Here is a 19,404-nt window from a genome sequence, read left to right as displayed (position 1 = left end):
TTTGAACTGAGATAAAAAAGATTAAAATCGACATTAGACAAGTGTTTTCGAGAGAGTATTTACCCTAAGTTCTTTCTGTAGCACGTCATAGTCAGCCTGCAAACCAGACAGCTCGTTTTCGACATTAGCCTTATCAGAAGTGAGTCTCGTGTTCACAGTAGTAAGCTCTTTAATAACAGACTGAGCTTCTTCCAAAGACTGTTCGGCAGTTCTTTTGAATCGCTGTGCCTAAAGAATAAAACAGGTTTATCTTTAGAAGATGGCGAGTACAGCATAAATATACTTTAATTGATACAGAAATGTTTTATTTTCAAACAAGAATAAGAAAGTTTGGCAATTATCAGCAAAATCTTCAGTGTTGTTTAATAGTGTTATAGGAGAATGTTTCATAATGCTTAAAGACATACGTATGACAAGACTACCAAAGTGACAAAATATAAGATTTCTGAATAAATATTCAATAACTACAAATTTTGTGATTTTATTAAGGCAACTATTCATGTTTTTCTTCTTCTTTTGAGTGGAATAAAGTTGGATATAGCTAACTCTGACATTTTTAAAAGTTTAATTATGCTCTTTTACATACAATGTTAAAATTATTTACTGATCAAAGCAAGCAATGTACATATATCGAAATGTGAATCCGATATTGTGTATAATTAGTTAAATAAAAGGCACATTCCAAAATTCAACGCTGACATTCAACGCTAGCACCCTCTGTTCTTGATTTAAAATCATCTGGTATCGTTGATTTCCGGCATTGTTTCAAAGTTGGCTCAACATGCAGTATGCCAGCTTATATTACGGACGTTACATTTACAAGTCACTTACAGTTTGCTGTAAACCTAAAAGCATCAATAAACTTTTTAGTTTAGAGTAAAATCACTGTAGAAATATAACGTTGGAATTGAGAAGACACACATGTATTATTTAGCGACGTTTCTCTTTTGCCTAACGTTTATCTTGGAAACGCTAACAGAGCTAACAAAGCGTTGAAGTAAGTGCTGAACCATGATGTTACGATACTTCGAACCCTGATTAATTCTTTTCCTTGTTTGTTTAAGACCAAAGGCTATCTGCTACATTCACCTCGGAGAATCAAGCTCCATATTTTACCACTGCAAGTCCGTAGGCTTAACACTGTTCCATCGGGGGAACGCTGATTGGTAGCATTGAATTTTTGAATGTATCTGTAATGTGGTTGGATCTCCTCACTGTTAACCGTAATCCTAGTAATATCGCACAAGGCTCGAACATCATATTAGTAAACAATCAAAGTAAATAAACCTTTATATTATAATAAATGGAAAGTAATAAAGATTTACCTATTAAACAGTCTAACTTATACTGTTTAATGAGAGTAACATTATAGAAATATAGAATATATCTTTCATACAAAACACATAAACATCAGTATTATGTAGTTGAAGATTTTGCCACCAAAATGCTCAGAATTTTACACAGTTATCTTTGAAATTATCTTGTTTTTTAACTCTTCATCAAGATAATGACTAAGTGTTCGACCCTTCATCAGGGTAATAACGAAGTTTTCAACTCTTCACCAGGGTAATAACTAGGTTTTCTACACTTCACCAGGGTAATGACTAAGTTTTCATCTCTTCATCAGGGTAAAAATGACTAGATTTATAAATCTTTTATCAGAGTAATTAATGACTAAGCTTTCGGCTTCTTAATAATTAATTTTTTAAAATTTCCTACCAGTTTTATAATCGAAATCAGAGATACTTATGGCTACTAAAACCATAAAACATGGTCCTCAAGACGTCCATGAAGATGCCAGAGATTAGGAAACAAAGCGTAGGATATAAACTAGTTGGTAATTAACATCTAACAAATGACCAAATTAGTAACTAGCTAATAAGGTGGCTTACAGTGATTGTATACATATATATATAAATACATACCACTAACCCTGATGAAGATTTATATCCAATCACCAAAACCTCACCAGAAATACTCGTTCTTGAAGGAGACGTGTACTTCAAACGTTGTTGGATCATTAATTGTATAAAAGCCGTTTATCACAAAATATGCATATAATATGTACCTTGAAACTTTGTATTCATCACAGCTTTATAAAGAATTGAAAACTTTTTCTCAAGTATTAATCAATTAAACGATGATACTTTTGTAGACATCAAGTACATTAGTTAATACTGGCCTTTGTAGCTAGAGATCCTGGGTTCGAGTTCCGATCACGATTTCGGTAAACCTCGTCAACAGAGACGTACATAAATCGTGTTGATTATATAAGTCTTGTAGCTTAGTAACTAGCAAACTGATCATCATATTGTTGCATTTGGAAAATCTACATTCAAAACCAGGCTATCTGCGTGGAACATTATTATATGGATAGACAGGTTAAATTAAGGTCAAACAGATATTGATATCCTACTTGAGTTACGTTACACATTTGGTATTCAAACAAATATTTGGACTGGAACAATTTTACGTTACTGATGCGAATCTATTTCACGTTAGGTTCGAAAACTGTAATTGTTTGTTGAAGGAAAAGAAGACGTTTCGGCCTATACGCTGTGGTCAGTTTTATTATTACAACAGATATACAGGTAGTCAAATGATAAAATCAAATCAAATAATAACATAAACGGAGAAGAAATTTAAAATATTACTAACAGAATTAGTAAAACTGTGACCTAATATTAAGAAAATTATTAATAAAAGAAAGTATATATGACCAAATATTAGGAAAGTTACTAAAGTAGGAACATAAGCAGTGTATGAGTAATAAACAAATTGTTAATAAATGGAATATAAACGGTGGTATCTATTCCATGTTTAACTTCTATTAGGTTTGACAGTTATTTCAGTCTACCTTCAGTCTTGTTGATGGTGTGGACAAATTGTTAACAAATGAATGAACTTGTCTTTGTTATAAGGGGAATTATTACATAAAAACAGGGCAGTCAAGCATACTCGTTGAATATAAGGAGAATTATGAGATCAAACAGACTAATCAAGCATACTCGTTAGATATAAGGAGAATTATAACATAAAAACATGTCAGTCAAGTACATCTCTTGGGGACGAGGATGATTATGACAAACTAGCCAGGGTCATTCAGGTATATGGTGTCAATTTGGTGTATAATTTTGCACCGTCCAAGGGGATTATTATGTAAGTTTACGATTATTTATATCCTGTTCACAAGCTTTGTAACTAGCTGCATAAAAAAACTTTCAAGTTTAAATATCCCAGAACAAAAAGCATATTCTTTACTAACCTACATTGGTAACTGAAGCAAGTGAGCAATAAGTATAATAAAGAGAGATTCATTCATTCTTTCAAGTGTTGGTTAAATATACCTGTTCATTAACTTCGGTTTCTGTGATTTGGGATATTGGAACATGCTCAAACACTTACAGAATCCAGACTAGCCCTTGTTTCGTCCAACTCGGCCTGCAAAGTTTGACAACGGCGTTGACATAACTCAAGCTGATCCACTGTTTGCTGAAGTTTTTGATGGATGTCTTCGTAATGGGATTTCAGTTCCTTGAAGATAGAGTGAAACAAAAATTGTATAATAACTGAGTCATTCATCTTATAGTTTCGCATTACGCTAAACATGGAAATACGTTTTGAACAATGTTTTATTGATAACAATTTACAAGAATGGAACTTCGTCTTTTACTTTCGAAGTAAGTTCTGGCTGTGAGGGAGAATATAGACACTTCCTGAGGAGTTACTAATGTGTGATAAATATGGTTCGTTCCAAAACTCTCTCACGGATTCGAGTATATGTATCAAACTATAAATAAAGTGTATTAAAGGGGGAGGAACCAGAAGATTCTTCTGGTCTAAACAGTTAATTATGTAAATATATTACAATTATCTCATGAGTTTTTGTCTTTAGATTCAATTACTTCAATTACTTTGCTGTAATGAATATTTTAACTTCTCATGAACTGAACAGTTACTAACGTATTATGATGAGTTATTTATTAAAGGTTTTATCCTATCGCGATTCTATACTTGAATCTTATGAAAAGTATTTAATAAGCCCATTGTGAAGCTGTACTGGAATCTATCCTCATTGTGAATTGTTTAGTCACTAAACCACTTCTGAAGTTTTATCGGTAACTAATGTAGTATTAGAAACATAATAGGCCTAACATAACATATATATATGACAAGAAAGTCAAAACATCGGTTTCTACTTTATTTCAATAAAAGTTTAAATACCCAGACCAGCCGTTTTGAGATACATTTTTACTTCAAGTGAGTTTCTCGTCATCAAGTATTATCAGTGATGCGTTTGTTGTACTGAGCGAAACGCGTCATTTGCATTTAATATTAGGACATAACGTGGTTGAAATATTATTGTACTCTCTTCTACTTCTGAAGTACCATTAGAGACAGAATATAGCAGCAATAACAGTGTAACAGGCCTAATACTAATGTCCTGTGTTAAGTATAACTATTCATAGTTTCCAGTTCGGCTTATTTTACACGTACTGTCATTTGCAGGTTCTGCTTCTTTGTAGTTTTCTGCAAGGTCGATATTCTGTTTGTTTGCAGAGTCCAGTGACATCTCAAGCTCACCCATCTGAAGCTGGAACTGTTTCTTGACTCGAACCACCTCTGTCTTTAGCTTTGATTCTGTTTCTTTCAGTCGCTGGGTTAACTGTTCAATCTTCAACTGGTTTTCTTTGCTGAAAAGGTTAAAAAGGTTACTTTGTATTCCCAGTCTCAATAATTATTTACAAATAGCACAGTTGTGTGGTATTGTCGTTCCTAAGTATTTACAAGTATTAAGTATTTCTGCTACAACAGTGAACTTCATTAATATAAACAAGATAATATTTATTTCAAAAATTTTGTAGATAAGAACAATGTATTATACATTCATGGGTCACATGATATTATCTAGAAGACTAGATAGTGTTAATATTTAAAACAGAAACTTCCACACTCGTTACCGATATTAATTTAACCGAGTTTAAAATAACGTTTTTTTAACTTCTGATGTTTTCTGCTATCTACACTTGTTCTATTTTACACCTTACAATCTTATTATTCAAACTGTTTGTTTTTGAAATTCGGACAAAGCTAAACAAGGGCTATCTGCGCTAGCCGTCCCTAATTTAGCAGTGTAAGACTAGAAGGAAGGCAGCTAGTCATCAACACCCACCATCAACTCTTGGACTACTCTTTTACCAACGAATAATAAATTCAGCATCACATTATAACATCCCTACGGCTGAAAAGGCCAGCATGTTTGGTGCGACAGGAATGGGAACCCTGCGACCCTCAGATGAGGGGTCGCACGCCTTAACCTACCTGGCCATGCCGGGCTTCTAGACTAGTTCTCATTTTGCACATCAATATTTTATAATCTAAACTAGTTCCTATTCTATATATTAATATCTTATTATCTAAACTTGTTTTATTTTACACATTAGTATTTTATTACCTAAACTAGTTCTTATTTTACACATTATATTTTATTATCTAAACTAGTTCTTATTTTACACATTACTATCTTATTATCTAAACTAGTTCTTATTTTACACATTACTATCTTATTATCTAAACTAGTTCTTATTTTACACATTACTATCTTATTATCTAAACTAGTTCTTATTTTACACATTACTATCTTATTATCTAAACTAGTTCTTATTTTACAAACATTTGCAAAACAACTGGTAGAGCATTACATATATTTAAGGGAAAACAGAACCCTTTTGCGAAATACGAACTTTCTTGAAGAAGAAGAGTTAAAAATAATAACAGTTTTTGGTTTACACTATGAAAATAATTTTTATATTAGCCTAATTTATAGGGTTAGTACTCTGTAGGTGTTTCGAAACTTTATCATCAAGTAGAGTGTAAATTAGTCCGAAATAAAAATGGATTTTCCTATGTATACACAGAAAAGGCCTCCGTTTTTAATTGTATTTATTTACAAATTTACACGAGTGTCCAAAAATAATTTTATCGTTTTTCTTACTAAAACAGTTCGTAGTTTATAAACTAGCTTTCCAATTGATATAGAACAAAATATATTTTATATATACTGCTATCTTTCTAATTAAAATAAAGCAAGGCTTGTTTTACATGCTACCACCTTTCGTTTGGAAGTTTAGACAGTTCTTCCTCTGTCATAATTTCTAAATTGTGCAAATTTTTCTCCAGAGACACAGGAAAAACTGTTCTCTTGTGCACTTCCTGTTCTTCTCTCTCTCTTGCTTCCTGTTCAACTTCACACTGAAATGCTCCATGTCTATCTTCCAAATATCGAAGATGGGCTTCGTGAAATGATCGGACTTGTCGTCTCTGTCTATGTTTTTCTTGCATCTGATGTTGTTTTGCCGGCAGAAGACGTTCACTGACGGCATCTTGCCCTATATAGCTAGCATCAAACGTAGGATAAAGTGATGAACGACTCACTTGAGGCTTGTTGAAAATGGTGGTTAACGATCGTTGCAGGCTTGTGGTATGCCTAGTCCGTTTGTCGCTTTCTGAAGCTGGTAGCTCTTGGAACAGACCATTTCCTACCACACTTTCTGGTCTCTTCTCTTTGAACACTAGATTTGATGAAAAGTGTGGAAAATGTTTCTTGTTTAGAGCTTCCAAGGCTTCCGAGTAGAGATTACTACCGAAATTGTAGTTTTCACAATATATGTGAGCACGAGGTCTCACCCACATTCTGCCTGGTGCCATGCTCAGAAGTCTTGAAAGATCGAAATAGTGGAGTAGCCGACGGTTTTGATGGAAGTATGGACTGCATGGTGCTATTTTTTCCGACTTAAGCATGATCACACAGGGACGGAGAGGGACCCTCTCTTAAGTTTGGCACTCGAAACATTTGATGTCTGTGCTAATTTATTTTCGGTATGCAAGCCCTATTCTTTCAAGATGCTATTTTGAACAATATAATCGAAAGCACGGATGTGAATGAACGTTAGGACTGCAAAGTGTTCACGCTTACCACAGTTTTAACGTTAAACAGCAACGATTTCAAGGGATCAGCTCTTAGCAAATTGCCTTGAGATTATTAAAAGAACAACAGTAGGTTTGCTGACAAAAGATAAAGCATAAAGTAAAGACGAATAGCGATTTGAACAAGAGCCAAAAATGTCTATTTAAGCTGCAAAAATAATATATGCCTTTTATGATCATGATAAAGAGAAATACATTAAGACAATAATGAACTGCGCAGATCACAGTACATGCAAAATAAAAATACATAGAACTATCAAGAAGCAAATACTACGGATCAAAATATGTTTAAAATATACAACACAGAAAACCGCCATAAACATGCATTCTGCCGTTTTTAATCCTCGGTTTTCTGTGTAAAATAAACTACACGGGTACAATAAATAACACGAAAAAGACTCAAGAATCAAACACTGCCAATCGCAGTATTTCTTTTGTTTATTTTTAATTTCGCGCAGAGCTACACGAGGGTTATCTGAGTTAGCCATCCTTAATTTAGCAGTGTAAGACTAGAGGGAAAGCAGCTAGTCATCGCTACCCACCGCCAACTCTTGGGCTATTCTTTTACCAACGAATAGTGGGATTGATCGTCTCATTATAACGCACCCACGGCTGAAAGGGTGAGCATGTTTGATGTGAGGGGGATTCGAACCCGCGACGATTACGAGTCACGTGCCTTAACCACCTGGCCATGCCGGGCTCAAATCACAGTAAGTATAAAACAAACAACATGAAAAACTATCATAAACCAAACGCTGTAGTCTTCAGTAGGTGTAATATAACACTAATAAGTATTAATCCCAGCAGATCATTATATGTGTAAAATAAACAAGACCGGAATTGATAAATAATTAAATTGTTCATATCTCAGTGGGAGTAAAATATAAAATTGTGAAAATGGCAGAAGTATGAATAAAATGAACGTTGAAATCTCTGACATTCACAGCTCTATAAAAATGTGGTACATGACAATTCGTGAAATATTTTCTAAGAGATCCACGCTCATCGCTGGGACAAGTTGGAAATTAAGAGAGTAGATCTAATGTCAAGGTTCTCTCAACTTACTATCAATCAATGTTCTAAGCTCTTTGCACCGCATATAAATACTGGTCTTATAAGAAGATGAAGTCAATAAGGCATGGGTTCACTAAGATAAGGCTTACAGTCATAAATGAAGAAGTTAGAGAATGAAACAAACGTATTTGCTATTCCTTATGAAGATATACAAGTAAAAACATCAGACAGAGTGCCTATAGATTTCTGTGCGATTAAGCTTTTAAAGCAGGTGTTTAGAAACTGTCATCTTTATACATTGGATGGATTACGGTAAATCAGCTAGAAGGATTAATGTTCTGTGAACGTGTCACTCTTAAGACGTAGCTTGTTACAATGGAAATTAATATGCAAGGTTATTGTCAAGCTGCACAGTCTTCAGACAGAGCACGACCAGACATAAAAACATAGACTTTAAAGTATTCAACCATTTATATTAGTCAGAATTTAAAAGAGAGAAAAAAATTTAATTTTTCTTAACTTGAATTGAATAAATGTCCACAGATGTAGAAAAGAAGTGTCCAGAAAGACCAAAAGATTGATATAAATATAGTGTGATATTGCAAAGAAATAATTAAGTAAACTGCATTAAATAACAAAACCAAATTTATTTCAGATCCCAATGTTTTTATGTGTCTTCTCCATTGCCACACATGTTTATTTATATTATCATGATTACACACTATTGTTCGATACTTGTATGACTACAAAAATAGTGCAGTAATTTCAGAACCCATGGTTTACAAGACTCTGCTGTATGTGTGTGTTGGCTTACCACGTGCAAGTTGGGCAAAGGTAAGAAAATTATGGTTACTGCAACATGGTAACAGATTTAAACATGATTTCTGTATTTTCAGTTTTTCTTCTGCCAGTTTTTCCATAAAAGACAAACGTTAATAACAGAATTTTTCTAAAATATTATTGATTATTAAGTTCTGATCCTTCACCAACTTTAATTCATTGGTATCATTCTAATAACGATGTTGTAATTGTGACATTTTCATTACAGCATCTCCTTATTTTTTGAAGGGATTCTGGGTTCTCTTTCGTGATATTTTTTTACACTTTGTACTCCTGATGGATAAGTTGAGTTGTTTTCTTTGTCTTAAGTTAGTTTGTTTTTTGAATTTCGCGCAAACGTACTCTAGGACTATCTGCGTTAGCCATCCTTAATTTAGCTGTGTAAGACTAGAAAGACGACAGCTAGTCATCACCACTCACCGCCAACTCTTGGGCTACTCTTTTACCAACGAATAGTGGGATTGACCGTCACATTATAACGCCTCCACGGCTAAAAAGGTGAGCATGTTTGGTGTGACGAGGATTCGAACGTGTGACCCTCAGATAACGAGTCGAGTGCCTTAACCACCTAACCATGCCGGGCCACCTGTCCTAATTGACTTGATGTTTCCTTTTGGGAAATGAATTCTTTGACTTTATCCCGTTTAAGATGTGGTGTGTACAGTTAACTTACATATGATTAGTTTATGAATAAACTCAAGTATATGAATATTTTTTGATGGGTCGTTTTAAATCACTTAAGCCATAAATGTGTTAGTGAAGACAATGCACTGTAAAATAATGAGGTAACCCAAATACGCAAATTTTAAACTTCTTACCACTAAAATAGTGTATATATATGTGTGTGTGTGTGTATGTATATATAAATCGTTCATTAGTTTGCGAGATTATCCATTAAAATTTACCAGCTGCGATTCAAATCATAGAAATTATTTCCAAAGTTGGAAAACAATAAAACTTCCTATAAATTACTGTGAACATTTACATGAGACAGAACTGAGAAATTAGGCCATATCAGTTCAAGAATATTTCAAGTGAACAGAATTTTTTATGTTCAGCAATGAGACTAAAACAATATTTATTTAGCTTCAAAGCCCCATATTCATTCTTCAACTATATGCAAGCTATGACGACTCTTGAGACTGGTACACACTATAGCAGCATCAAGATTAAAAACAGTCTCATTTATTACTCTCTATAGTACAAACATGCAAACCACAACATTCAAAGGAATTTCAGGAATTTTAACATTATATATTTTGTTTGAGTTAAATCTTAATGGACATTGTGAGGAACATTTATCTAACAAATAAACCGAAGTCTTCAACCAAAATGTCTCGATCTCAGACAATGAGTGCTATTGTTTCAAAGTTTATTTTATTAGACGTTGATTATTTTTTGCTATCACTAAATAAATTGGTAGTGAAGCAAGGTAGTGAAAATTCATCTATAGTTTAAGATACTGGTGGTTCGACCCTTCTACTCTGAATAGAAATAATTCTGAATAATAAATAATTGTTTAACGTTGTCGTCGTGATACCCATTGTTCTATTATAATTAATTAATGTAGAATAGTTTTGATTAGCAATAAAGGAAAAGTTCAAATACCCTTTCAGTCATGGATCTACACGATGTCTTAGAACAGATAAATTATCAACGTTAATTTTACACTCTGCGAATACGTGAGATATAATTTTGACAGTTGCTTTCTATAACAAGTAGACCTTCTGTCAACATGATCTCGGGTCGTGAATGAACTTCACGCGAATCAATAAGATTGGTAAGAATGAGAATACCAACGAATTATATAAATCAAGCCAGATAACAGGAGTGGAAAAAGCTTCAGTATATATATAAAAAAAAAACAGTTGGTACGTATGTGAAACTATCAGATGAAGAAGGCAGGAGAGTAAAAATAGATCATCTGCACGAGCGTGAGAACAGTTAGCTGTAGTAAAGACCCTTTAACAAGCTTCTGTGTCGTATATCAAATTAAGTACCCTGGAAGGCCGTTGTATGGGACTTCCTAGTTCTGATTCCTGAAACTTATGTTTTTTGATAATTAATACAAGAAAACCGTAAAAACACGTGTGGTGATTATTTTAAAATGTTAACTTTGAAATCTTAGTAATAAATATGTTATTTATTTTATTATGATAGAGTAGGTGAGTTTCGAAATGGTAAGACGTGCTAAGAGGGTGAAAGGTGAGATACCAGGCGATTTGATGGAAGATTTAGAGATACATGTGGGTGAGATGGAAACGTTGATACCGGGGTTCTATTAAGTTATATGAATACTTTTCATATTGTATGAGTAAAACTAATGCTTTGAAGTGAGATTTAAAATAAAAATTTGGAAAGGTCAGACAAAGTGGAACATTGTACGAAAATACAAGAATTATGTTTTGAAACTCCAAACGTTTACTTTACTAACTAATTTCAGTGTAAAGGGAACTGAGTTATTATTGGTTTAATTCAATGGTATAAAGTATTGACAATTTTCGTGAAGTCGTTAAGTGTATAATTTTGAGGTGTTATGTTAAATCTGTTCGTATATTATAAAATTAGGTTATTGTACATCATTGTGTACGATAACTGTATTGATATTTAAGTGTCTAGAGATCCTACCTTAGCCCTTCATTATGAGCAGTTTCTAGTGGTTCATCCTCAGCTTCGTGAGCCTTGTTATCATTATTTTTCTTCAACGCCATCTCTTGGGTATGGAAACTACCATGATGATTCATGACACCTAGGAAAAGAGCCATCAGTAATGGTAAATTGTTTCAACTTTCAATATCACTATACGTTATACACTTTCCTTTTTTTTTGAAGGTAGATAATATAATTGCTGTTCCACGAATTACCAAAAATACAGTCTATGTATATAGCGTTGTCAATCACAAGAAAATTGTGTTAATTTATCATCTACTTAAATTCAAGTATTCGAAGTGTTGAAGCAATGTCATAATTTTCATATCTAGTTTAAACTATGTAATGCTGTAGTTTCCATCATAACTTTTATAATTTTCTAATATAGTTTTCATTAAAGTTTTCGTAATTTTATAAAATGCTTTCCACCAGAGCTTTTGTACTTTCATAATATTACAAGTTCGTAATTTTTCTATATAGTTCATCATCGGTTTTGTAATTTCACAATCTAGTTTTCATCACACGTTTTATCACTTATCAATGTGGTTTTTATGACAACGTCTTAATTTTCCAATGTAATTTTTATCAGAACTGTTGTAATTCCATAATATTCTTTTGATTACAAATTATGCAGTTTTCCAATATACTTTTGTTAATAATTTTCCATCATTAGTTTTGTAATTCAACAGTAGGAATTTCATCATCGGTTTAATAATTTGACAATACTGTTTTGATCACTGGTTTTGTCGTTTTTTAATATAGTATTCATTATTAATTTTATAATTACCCAATATAATTTTTATTGCAAATTTATATTTCAATAATAAGGTATTCGTCACACCTTCTTTTTAATTAATAATACAGTTTCTTTACTGATGTAAAACATTTTTCCTGGTATTATATTAATAATAAAAGTAAGAAGATGAAATTAAGTTTTGTACACGCACGCACTCACGCGCGCACACACACACACACATATATATATATATAGCAACCTTAGTTTTATGTTCTTTGTATTAGTTTGTGCGCTAGTGTAGACAACCATATTATATTAAAACGATAGTAAATTAACCTGAAGAAGACACACCAAAATACTATGTACTAGTTTAGTATATTTTCTTCAAAAAAAATTATTGTTTGTTACTACGCTTTTGATGACTGTAGGGACTGAAAAGGTCTTTTTTATTATTTAAGTTTCTATTATATTTTACTAGGAACAAAACGATGACCACTGATCATGAGTGGTATAAATAGATTTTACAGGTAATGCGTTTTATCATCCAAAGGTTTGACAAGTAATGGATTTTATCATTAATAGGTTTAACAGGTAAGAAATTTTATCATTCATATCTTTCAAATTTCAAAATTTCAAATTTCATTTCAATAAGGCGCTTGAAATGAAGGTTACATAGACATGATATCCCCTCCCACGTTTATGAGCATTTGTTTTCCGAGTCTATCTTGTATGAACATATATACATTCAAAAAAGCTATATTTTTTGGTCACAGCTATACATAAAAAAGGAGGATAACATAAATTTAGTATATCTGCACTTTAGATGAAATGTAGTTGCATTTAATTTTATAAAGAACGAAAACAAAAAAAAGTGTTTGTTTTTTAATTTTGCGCAAAGTTACATGAGGACTATCTGCGCTAGCCGTCCATAATTTTGCAGTGTAAAACTAGAGGGAAGGTAGCTAGTCATCCCTACCCACCGCCAACTCTCCGACTACTCTTTTACCAACGAACAGTGGAATTGACCGTCACATTATAAATCCCCCACAGCTGAAAGGGCGAGCATGTTTGGTGCGACGAGGAAAACAAAAGTACACACAACAAAACAGTCATAAATCAAACATTCAACACCTTGGCACCAACCATAAGTACTGGCTAAAATTGGTGACACGAGACTGCCTATACTAATGTCATTTATTTGTAGGTAGTTTTGAGGGATCTGTCACAATAGAAAAAAACTAGATGAACTAAGGTGACAATAACAAAAGCAAAAAGACACCAACACGATGATCTATCAACATGTGCATGGTACAGAATGAATCTCAAGCGATCAGTTCAGCCTTACATTCACCACTGTACTGGTAGACACATGTTGATGGTACAATTGCTGAATTTACATCTACGGAACACACGTTTAGTTTTTCAACCATGTTAACTCGATATATCCCAACATTACGATCACCTGTGAACACGACAAACTAACAACCCAATAGCATTTCTAAACCTCAAGATCACAAGAACCGATACGCAATTCAAAACAGAAACCCACAGAAAAATCACCCATACTGGACTCAGCACATGAAACAAAAACTCAACATATTAAGAAACCAAATAAAGACAGCCGCAAAACTATGCTCACGTGATGAAATTAACAAAATAAAACAACACTTCATTAACATCAACAGATTTCCTCCAAAAAAATGCGCACTCACCTATTTCAACTACACAATCAACAACAAACAAACAATAATAAATCATAAGACACAATAAACTATAAAACCTTACACTGCTACACACCATATAATTCAAAACTCAGCGAAAAATAACCAACATTTAGAAAAACTTATAACAAAACATAACATTCCAATAAACACTATATTTATTCCAAAACTAGGTACAAAACTAAAATCCATACTATGTAAAAATTACACTGACAAACACAAAACCAATATAATTTATAAAATGCAATGCAACAAGACTTCTATATCAGAGAAACAAGCAGAAAAATGGAAACTAGATTTGAAGAAAAAAAACACCTTCACATGTTTTTGAACACTGGAAATCAAATAAACACAACATAACCGTAGAAAACACCTAAAAGTAGGAAAACAAATATAAACAAACGCAAAATTAGAGAAGCCCTACTTATATATAAACTCAAATAAAAACTGAACTAATGTAAAAGGACTGTTTTATACCTATAGTAATTAAGTCTACGGACTTACAACACTAAACTCAGGGTGTGATTCCCCTCGGTGGACTTAGCAGATAGCTCAAGGTAGCTTTGCTATAAGAAAACACACACATTAGGTAATTAATAACTTAACATCTAACTGCAACGTACCCATTTACACTCTCATCCCACCAACGGTCAGATGCAAGCTCTCTCTTTGTTAACTTAAAAATAACCTAAGAAGGTCGAAACGTTGTTCGCTGCTTTATTAGTAAAAGTATTAACACCCATATCAGCCGTCCTAAGATATATCAATTCATATAACTGCTCGTCTTCCCCTTTAGATTTTTAAAAACTGAGTGAAACAGTTTATAAGTATATTTTATGAAAAGTGATACCTTTGTGCATTTGCCCTCCCACATAAAATTCATTACCTTTGCCATTGTAATTAACAAATCAGAGGTTCAGATATTTGACAATATAGAAATATTTATTTAAGAACCAGTTTTTAATAAGTTTTACCACTTGTCAATGTAATTTTTTTCACATTTATCAAGAATGAATATTTGAATATAAAGTAAAAATATACATAAGTTATAAACCTAATTAAGGATCATTTAAAAGAGGTGACCAATTATAAACAAGGTTTTTAGCAAAATGATAGAAAAAGTTTAAACATTATTTATGCATATATTGTTGCTATAACATAATTAATTTTTGAAAACGTGATCAGAAAACATTTATTTGGAATTCATTTTCAAAAGAAAATGTAATAAGCATTTACCGTCATACTAGTAAACTATTAAAATGTCCATCCTTAGAAATACTATTATTTTTCATATTAAAATAGCACATATAATTTCTTTTTCATTTTTATCCTGATTTCATTTATGTTATTATTTTGAAATTTAAAAAAACCTTTTTTACATTCAGTATTAAATTACTTAAAACATCTAATACAGATTTTTTCATTAAAACCTTTGAAAATCAATTTTTATATTAATTTATTTATATTAAGTATTTAGAATTGTATGCAAATTTTATAGTATGAAGAAGATATGAATGTATAACACTCTCTGTAACTTGTTTTGAAACATTGTTATTTGGTGAGGGAAATAAGTAACAAAAATATTAACTTTAACAGTAATTAATTAGTTTAATATCCAAATCTAAGTAATGTCTTTTAGTATCTGATATCGAATTATTTTCGAGTTGTAAAACAATAGAGTAAATGTTAGTCATGTAATTAATAATTTCTGGATTACTAATATTGACTAGATCATCAACGTATCTATATATCAGGAAAATAAATCTGAATTATCAATCTTCTTTATAAATTCATTTTCTTGATAAAATGATATTAATTTATAACAACAATCTGAATAATTGACTCCCATCAGTACCATTACTTGTTTATCAAAACTAATATAGTTATTATATAAACGAAAATTAAATATCTTTTTGATACTTTTAGTTATAAACGTTCAGTTTCTACTTTTATAGGTGCACCACTAAACTGATATATTAATGAGTTTACTACCAATACCACATCATTAAGTAATAAAGTCGAAGATAATATAGGGAAATCATATTTTTTAACATTTGCTAAGTGTGTATTATTTGACTTTTCTAGGGTGTTACACATTTCCCCCCCAGTGGCACAGCGACATGTCTGCAGACTTATCTTATTAGAAAGCGAGTTTCTATAGACGGGGTGAGTAGAGCACAGATAGCCTATGTGAAACTTTGTACTCAACTCCCAGAAAACATTGAGAATAAATTCGTTATTTCAGTTTGTCCAAAAATTGTAGTTGATCTCTATATATTGTTGTATTTTAACAAATAAATTGGTCAGCGATTTACTTAATAAACCTGAAGGTAATTTCAACATAATTTTTACTGAACTAGAAATAAAAACGAAATTTGATGGGAGATTCACGTACTTTATGTATTGCCTACATTTATGGTTATTCTAAATAAGGATTTGACTTGACAACAATTGTTTAGTACCTTTTAATACATTCTTATAGATTTATTTTGCAACTTAAATGTTTGCATGATATTTATCTTTTTTATTAGAGTTTGGGCATAAAACCATTTATAGTTAAAAAATACAACTGGTTAATAAACACAATGATATATTCTGTCCGTACTTTACGGATTTTAGTTTATAATTTTAAAATTTTATAACTGCATTCGATATTTACTTAAGTAAATAAAAGTTAATTTATTTTTTATTTTTTTAATCACACAAGATATCCATTCTGAAAACAAATTTGGATGATAATGTACAGTATAAATAAGTTTTAGAATACAGTCATTTCCAGTTTTCTTTATGAAATGTTACATTTTAACATTTTTTTAGTTATTCTTTATTTAATGTCTCTTTTCATGATATTTCATAATAAATTATCATTTGTTATTTCCAAATTTCCAGTTTGTGAAAAGAATCTGCCAAATGGTTTGACATGGTAAACTGTTTTCATTCTTTACTCTTTAATCATTTTGAAATATTTATACTTTTATATAAGTGGTCCTATTGGAATTCCATACTTACAACCGATAGTGGATAACTTATATGTAAAATTAATTGGTGTGTATAATGATTTTCTGAACGCTTATTTTTAATTATATTGTTTAAGATATTTATTTTAACTTTAAGATTTATAATGTCAGAAATTAAATAATTTGCACGATTAACTTGAAAGAGGTCCGGTATTGCCAGGTGGGTTAAAGAGTTCGATTTGTAATGTGAGGGTCGCAGTGTCATTGGCGATAGTGACACTCCTCACCTCAGTTGTATTTTTAAGGTTTCAAAGGCCATTGGACTTTTTAATTCTATTTAAGTTTTAATTCAAAACTGGCCTTTATTTTAACGTGATTACTTTTTACATACTTTAATAATTTTACTTTTATTTTTAATTTTTTTCGGTTGTTTGGCGCAGATAGCCTAGTTGCTTTGCGCTAATGAACGCACACCAACCAACCAACCAATCTATATCAACGATTTCTAAAACTGTTATCATTACTGAAACAAATTGATTAATAATGAGGTATTTTAATTCTACCAAACTCACCACACTGTTTTTACTTTGAAATCTAAACAGAGTTATACGAATCTGATGAGGATTAAAAGTTTGGCCCACATATTATGCAGTAAATTTACCACATTTTAATAAATAAGTTACGTTTTTTATTTGACAAAACAAGTAATTATATGTAATTGGATGAAAACAGTTAAGGAAACAACATGTGTGGCAACGCTCAGTTCGAATTTTATAACATTTTTAGCCACAACAAATAATTTATGTACAGTTAGGCTAAATTTAGTTCATATATGATGAATAATTGCAGAAACCAAGTGTCTTTAATTCAAAGAAAAATTAATAAATAGTACAAAAAATAAGAATCTAGTTGTAATTTTTACTTTACTTGTAGGCCCGGCATGGCCAGGTAGTTAAGACACTCAATTTGTGATTCGCGGGTTCGAATCTCCATCACACCCAACATGCTTGCCTTTTCAGTAGTGAGGTGTTATAATTTTACGATCAATCCCCCTATTTGTTGATAAAAGAGTAGCCCAAGAGTTGGCGGTGGATGGTGATGACTAGCTGCCTTCCCTCTAGTTTTACACTGCTAAATTATGGACGGCTAGCACAGATAGCCCTCGAGTAGCTTTGTGCGAAATTCAAAAACTAACAAAATTTATTTTCATTGTTTTTGATTTACAAGTCCTTAATTAAGTATTTTAAATTATTTTGTAATAAATATAGAAAGTACATACATAAATTTGAAAATAATGACATAAATGATGTTATAATATGCGCAGTAAAAATAAATTTTAAACTTTGTTATTAAGAAGGGAAATAATCAGAGTAGGTTATTTGGATATTTTTTATATCTTGTCTAGACGGAACTTATGTTATTATGTCACCTTCTTTATGTAATACATATCTAGTTTTTAAAACTTTTAAGTACCATTAAAGAGCTTTTACTTGGGAGAGCCAGATAGCAGTCTTTAAGGGTGGAGAATACTGGTTAAATATATAAATATACAATACCATAACAACAGACTAGGGGCTGAAATGCCAACTTAAAGGACGGTTTTGCTGTCTCCTTTATTGATGTGTGGTATTTCGATTATTAGTTTTCTTTCTTTCTTTTTTTTTGGAACTTTCAGTTAAATGTAACAAGAGCAACCGCCTTTACACTTTTCGCTGCAGACAACGAAAGATGGCACAGATGTGGGAGGTTATGGGCTTCAGATCTTTACCGCTTCTATCTTTTTTGTTTCTTTTTTCAAAGCACGTAGCAACAATAAAACCAGATAGACAGTGTCCCCCCATAAAATGTGAATTTTACTTCATTTTGGTACCTCAAAAATGAGGATATAATATATTATGAACCACCTTGTGGTTCCTGCCCAGATGTTTGATGTTTGCTTTTCACATTTTCGTATCACTGACAGCATTTATTTCAAGATAGTTAACTGCAAATAAAATACAAAAATCTTTGAAAATGTTAAATAATGAAACATCTGTATGGATAGCAAAATGCAGAAGTGAACGGACGTTGCTCTGAAAGCACGTCAGTTTATATCTTATTACGTCACTATCGGAGACATTATACGTCGACCATGATTGTCATAGTAGATTACAAGTGCAAAACAAGGTGATTCATTATTGTTAAGTCTTAGTTATGCAAATTTATTTAGAAGGTAATTATTCATTTTTATTTTTAATGCTAGTATTTTTCCGACAAACAAAACACTTATGTGCGCTTTGATACCCAGAATGAGCTCACTTTAAAACACGTCAGAGAAACCTTGATAAAATTGTGTTGATGGATTTTACTGCATAAACTGACACCAAATAAAGACCGTGTTTATAAAATATATGTATCTTTGTTTGTACTAACATGAGAAATTATATGTTTACATAATGCAAAAACCTCCTTTAGCTAAAGATGTGAAGTTGATTGGTAACTGTCAAATTTGTGTCAATGG

General features: G+C 31.9%; 1 pseudogene across 1 annotated transcript in view; it reads right to left on the bottom strand.

Annotated features, from left to right (window-relative positions):
- The window catches only part of LOC143232421 (paramyosin-like), a 31,461-nt pseudogene that overhangs the window by 7,504 nt on the left and 4,553 nt on the right, over window positions 1–19,404 (bottom strand). Inside the window, exons 2-5 of the transcript XR_013017527.1 lie at window positions 11,470–11,590; window positions 4,498–4,694; window positions 3,406–3,534; window positions 64–228 (exon numbers count right to left, since the gene is read on the bottom strand). The product of XR_013017527.1 is annotated as a paramyosin-like (transcript). The remainder of the gene's footprint in view (window positions 1–63; window positions 229–3,405; window positions 3,535–4,497; window positions 4,695–11,469; window positions 11,591–19,404) is intronic.

The sequence above is a fragment of the Tachypleus tridentatus genome, chromosome 11 (assembly GCF_004210375.1).
Source record: "Tachypleus tridentatus isolate NWPU-2018 chromosome 11, ASM421037v1, whole genome shotgun sequence".
Taxonomy (NCBI): Eukaryota; Metazoa; Arthropoda; class Merostomata; order Xiphosura; family Limulidae; genus Tachypleus; species Tachypleus tridentatus.
This window is presented reverse-complemented; position numbering and strand designations above follow the sequence as displayed.